The sequence below is a fragment of the Ipomoea triloba genome, chromosome 9, assembly GCF_003576645.1.
Source record: "Ipomoea triloba cultivar NCNSP0323 chromosome 9, ASM357664v1".
In the NCBI taxonomy this organism is placed as follows: Eukaryota; Viridiplantae; Streptophyta; class Magnoliopsida; order Solanales; family Convolvulaceae; genus Ipomoea; species Ipomoea triloba.
Genome location: NC_044924.1, coordinates 16,915,352 through 16,920,812, shown reverse-complemented (window position 1 = coordinate 16,920,812; position 5,461 = coordinate 16,915,352). Strand labels below are relative to the sequence as shown.

General features: G+C 34.7%; 1 pseudogene; it reads left to right on the top strand.

The window, feature by feature from the left end:
• The first annotated feature begins 898 nt into the window (after window positions 1–898).
• On the top strand, window positions 899–2,847 carry LOC116029640 (annotated as a pseudogene).
• Window positions 2,848–5,461: the final 2,614 nt, after the last annotated feature.

Genomic DNA, 5,461 nt, shown 5'->3' with positions numbered 1-5,461 from the left:
AAATTCTTCTAACATTCAGATTTGTTTAAAATGTCAGTTATCAACAATTTTTGCACTTGATAAAATAATTTTCATATTTAGATTAGTATGCTTATTGATTTATATGGCGCATCCCCACTCATGGGCTGAGTAAATTAAAAAGGTCAGACCTTTGTGGTCATTAAGCAGATTGTTGTTGCTATTAAGTCTTGTTATGAACTTCAGATATTTGCAATGGAAAGTCAATGTTATTGTTACTTATTTGGTTAATAAATGGTTCTCAGATGCCTACTTAAATCTTTACCTGGCTACTAAGTACTAAAGCTTAAGTGATTGAAGTGCAGGAGATTCTGAATCTTCTGGATGGTGAGGAAATAGCCAGGAGCATTTACTATTTTCCACACAGTGAACTGAGGCTTGCTTGGGACATCATCTTTTGTGGCATGCATTTTAGATACTCTGGGTATTGTGAAGGTTGAGTTCAACGGAGAAGAAGAAGGAGGGAAAGTTGTTTCATTATTGATCTGAACTGAAAAATGCAATACAGAGAGCTTTGGAAGTACTACCATTTTTTTATATGGAATGGTAGTCAGTTATAACAGTTAGAATGAGGAAATTACAAATGGAGCCCTCCCTACACTCGGTCTCTATCCTCTAATACTGGGTTTCACAGTATAAAAACTGGTGAAGGTTGATACTCAAGAGAACCCTTGTCACTATTTGAATGTGGAATCAACTAATATTAAACTGTTGAGGGTGACATTAATATGTGGCGAAATTGTGGGAAATCCTCGTTCTTGAGTAATGTGAGAAAATTATCGCAATCACAATTGGTTTTCCAGTTGTGTTCTTTCTTAGACATTGCTCAGAAGAAAACAAAGCTTGCCCCATTGCAGGTCTTTTACACTTCCTCTATGTCTTGTACATAGGTACTCATATTCTATAATCTTACAAATGCTTCTCTTATAGGAGCGGAGAATGATAGACCGCTTCCGTATATGGGCAAAAGGAGGTGATGGTGGCAACGGTTGTAACAGCTTTCGTCGTAGCCGGCACAATTGCTTTGGATGGTCCAATGGTTGGATTTCACAAAGACTTGACACAAATGAAACTGTTTTATCTCTTTCTATGTTTCCTTATTATACATCAGCCTACTGTTCTAATCCAATTTCTTTACTTGTCATGCGCTTCATGCACTCTTTTTCCCTAACATATTTCTTCTGATTTTTATTTAGTTCGGTTAAGTTTTTATATTTCTTTGATGCGATGAACAATTTGGATCATATTTGCATAGCACATTTGCACATCCCGTCTCTTTGATACTCCATGTAATTTTAGGCATTTGTCTTTGTTGTGTTTCACTTCCTTGGAGGGAAGTGCATGCATCGCACTTTAGCCACTTGCTACCAGCCTACCCTAACCATTATGTTTGATATATCAATTACATAAAATCATTCAGAGACCTTTTCTTGTGTTTTTTCCGGTGGAAACAGTGGACGAGGTGGTGATGTTATACTTGAATGTTCTCCAGCAGTCTGGGATTTCAGTGGTCTGCAGCATCACATAGTGCGATGTTCTTCTCTTATTGGCTACACGTTTCTATATCATATTCAGTTTCATTTTTTCCCCCTCTGTTTTGTCCTCATTTACCTGCTATTCCTTTCCTCTAATCATGTTCACTGTGGCACAATGTATTGCTTGATATATATTTACAGTTATTGTAATTTTCAGAATGCAAGGAGAGGGGGGCATGGAACTTCCAAAAATATGATAGGAAGCTAAGGCACTGATGAGGTTGCGCTATATACTTTTCTCATAATTTTTTAAGTTTTTAAAACCATTTGTATCACACTGTTAATGAGTATGTCCCAACTTGATATAAAAATGTCTAATATGCAAACTTTTCTAATAGGTTGTCCAAGTACCAGTTGGCACTGTAATTCATGTTGTGGGAGGAGAACTTCCTTCTGCAGTTCAGAGAGTTTCTTCAACAACTTCAGATCCCTGGGATATACCCGGTATACTTGCTACTGATTCAACTGAATGCTCTCTACAATCTCGTCCAACTTGTGAATCCGAAACCACATTCAAGAAAACTGCCAGTCCTTGTGTTGACAACTCAACAAGTACCAGATTAGCCACCTGTGCTTTGTCGGATTCATCTCATGCTCAAATTCCACGTTCAAGAATGCTCGAATGTTGTCAGTCGGAAGGTCAAGATAGTGACGATGTTGTGTCAGGTTAGGAGTGGAAGGATGAACGGGAGGAGAGTGAGAATGTGGAATACAATGTAGCAGAATTAACGGAACCATGACAACGGATAGTTATTGCTCTGGGAGGGAACGGTGGCTTAGGTAACGTCTCTACAAGAAAGACTTCAAAGAAGACACAGAAGGGAAACGACTCTAACATTGTTGACGCTACAGAGTATACTGATGAAGAAGTTACATCATTAAACGCTGGTTCGCCAGGCTCAGAGGTTGTTCTCGTGTTAGCTCAAGAGCATTGCCGATGTTGGTCTTGTAGGGATGCCAAATGTAGGGAAAAGCACCCTTCTTGGGGCTCTGTCAAAGGCAAAACCTACAGTAGGCCATTACGCCTTCACGACACTGAAGCCAAATTTGGGGAATGTAAACTACGACGACTTCTCAATTACAGTGGCTGACATCCCTGGGCTGACATCCATGGGAACAGCTTAAAGATTTGGTTTTGGAACTCGAGCATTATAGCGAGGGTTTGTCTGATCGTCCATCCTTAGTAGTTGCAAACAAAATTGACGAGGATGGAGCTGAAGAGGTTTGTGAAGAGCTCAAACAAAGGGTGTCTGGCGTTCCCATTTTTCCTGTCTGGCGTTACCATTGCTTGTGAATGGTATAGAATCGTGTCGGTTGAAATTAGACAATATCGTTCTCGATCTCTAACCTCTTCAAATTTTCCAAAACGAGAGAGAAAAACAAAACAAAACCAAAGACAACCTAATTTATTTATGAATTACTCAGTAAAATTTAATGCATATGTAACATTACTTTTATGTATTTTCATTTAATAATCCAGTTTTTTGAATTCGCTATATTATATTTTGAACCCATGAATTTGCCTATGAAGAGGTAAATCTAGCTTTAGGCAAATTATACTATGAACTAGGATCAATTTTGCATTGTGAACTTTGGTCCAAAAATAACATTTAGATTTTATACATACAGTTGATATATTCTGTACTAAAAATTATTAACTGTAGGTACAAAAATTGTTAATTACAGACACACAATTTTTGAAGTAGGTTTCACAATGTAATATGAATCAGACTTGGTCCATGATATAACAATTGTTAGCTTTAAAGCTCAATACTTGGTCCATGATATAACAATTGTTAGCTTTAAAGCTCAATACCAAATTATACGCTTCTATACATAAGAAATTCAACTCAAACTCACTCTCATAGTTTTCTATACATAAGAAATTCAACTCAAACTCACTCTCATAGTTTCATATTGAAAAGCTTAAATGAGACTTTTCATTAACTAAATCAATGCCCTGGAAATTTTTATGCATTTTTCATATAGACCACGTACTGCTAAAATATTTCCCTCTCCATTAAGGGATATAATGAATTTATTCTTCCAATTATTAGTATTACACTCACTTTTGATTTTCATACTATCATGGATATGGACATGGTCTCCGAATGAATAAACGTGCAACAGAAATGGAATGAGAATATGACATAATAATAGTCAGCAAAAGAGTGCTTGGATTTGAAAGACTTTTGGATCACAATTTTCACTGTACTTTTCGATAGGAACAGAGGTAGAAATTTCAACAATTGAAGATTTGAAGACTAATATATGTATCCGCATAATTATAAAATTTAAAATGTCATTTTCCTTCAATTATTAATAAAATCTTGAATTTTTTTAATCATGTGATAATATACGTTAGAGCACCGCCATTAGTTTTTTTTTTTTTTCATCCACCAAGTACGATTTAAAACAAAAAGGAAAACAAAAAAGGAGAGTAGTTGTGGGTGCGTGAAGAGTACCATCTCGCTAGGCACTTGCTTGTAGTCAAATGCAAATACACAATTGCTAATGTTTTTATTTTATTTTATTCTTTTTTCACGGACAAAAAAAATAAATTTTAGTAGCATAACTCATTTCTTTTCTTTTCTCCAACATAACATGACCGTATACTAAGAGTGCTAAACTGGTTAAGACCCGCAAGCCATCCCTAACCACCCTCACCGTGAGGCGGGTTAGGATTAAACAATTTTAACCCGCAAAGAAGCCAACCTTGCAAACTGATAACCTAATCTTTTTAAATCATAAATTTGTCATTGTTTTGGATTGGAATGAATTTTTCATGATTTACCTACATAAATTTGTGTATGTATTTTGTATTTTCTTGTACCGATATAATTATATTATTGTCAATATAATAACAAAATAAAACCTATTTAAATANTACGCTTCTATACATAAGAAATTCAACTCAAACTCACTCTCATAGTTTCATATTGAAAAGCTTAAATGAGACTTTTCATTAACTAAATCAATGCCCTGGAAATTTTTATGCATTTTTCATATAGACCACGTACTGCTAAAATATTTCCCTCTCCATTAAGGGATATAATGAATTTATTCTTCCAATTATTAGTATTACACTCACTTTTGATTTTCATACTATCATGGATATGGACATGGTCTCCGAATGAATAAACGTGCAACAGAAATGGAATGAGAATATGACATAATAATAGTCAGCAAAAGAGTGCTTGGATTTGAAAGACTTTTGGATCACAATTTTCACTGTACTTTTCGATAGGAACAGAGGTAGAAATTTCAACAATTGAAGATTTGAAGACTAATATATGTATCCGCATAATTATAAAATTTAAAATGTCATTTTCCTTCAATTATTAATAAAATCTTGAATTTTTTTAATCATGTGATAATATACGTTAGAGCACCGCCATTAGTTTTTTTTTTTTTTCATCCACCAAGTACGATTTAAAACAAAAAGGAAAACAAAAAAGGAGAGTAGTTGTGGGTGCGTGAAGAGTACCATCTCGCTAGGCACTTGCTTGTAGTCAAATGCAAATACACAATTGCTAATGTTTTTATTTTATTTTATTCTTTTTTCACGGACAAAAAAAATAAATTTTAGTAGCATAACTCATTTCTTTTCTTTTCTCCAACATAACATGACCGTATACTAAGAGTGCTAAACTGGTTAAGACCCGCAAGCCATCCCTAACCACCCTCACCGTGAGGCGGGTTAGGATTAAACAATTTTAACCCGCAAAGAAGCCAACCTTGCAAACTGATAACCTAATCTTTTTAAATCATAAATTTGTCATTGTTTTGGATTGGAATGAATTTTTCATGATTTACCTACATAAATTTGTGTATGTATTTTGTATTTTCTTGTACCGATATAATTATATTATTGTCAATATAATAACAAAATAAAACCTATTTAAATA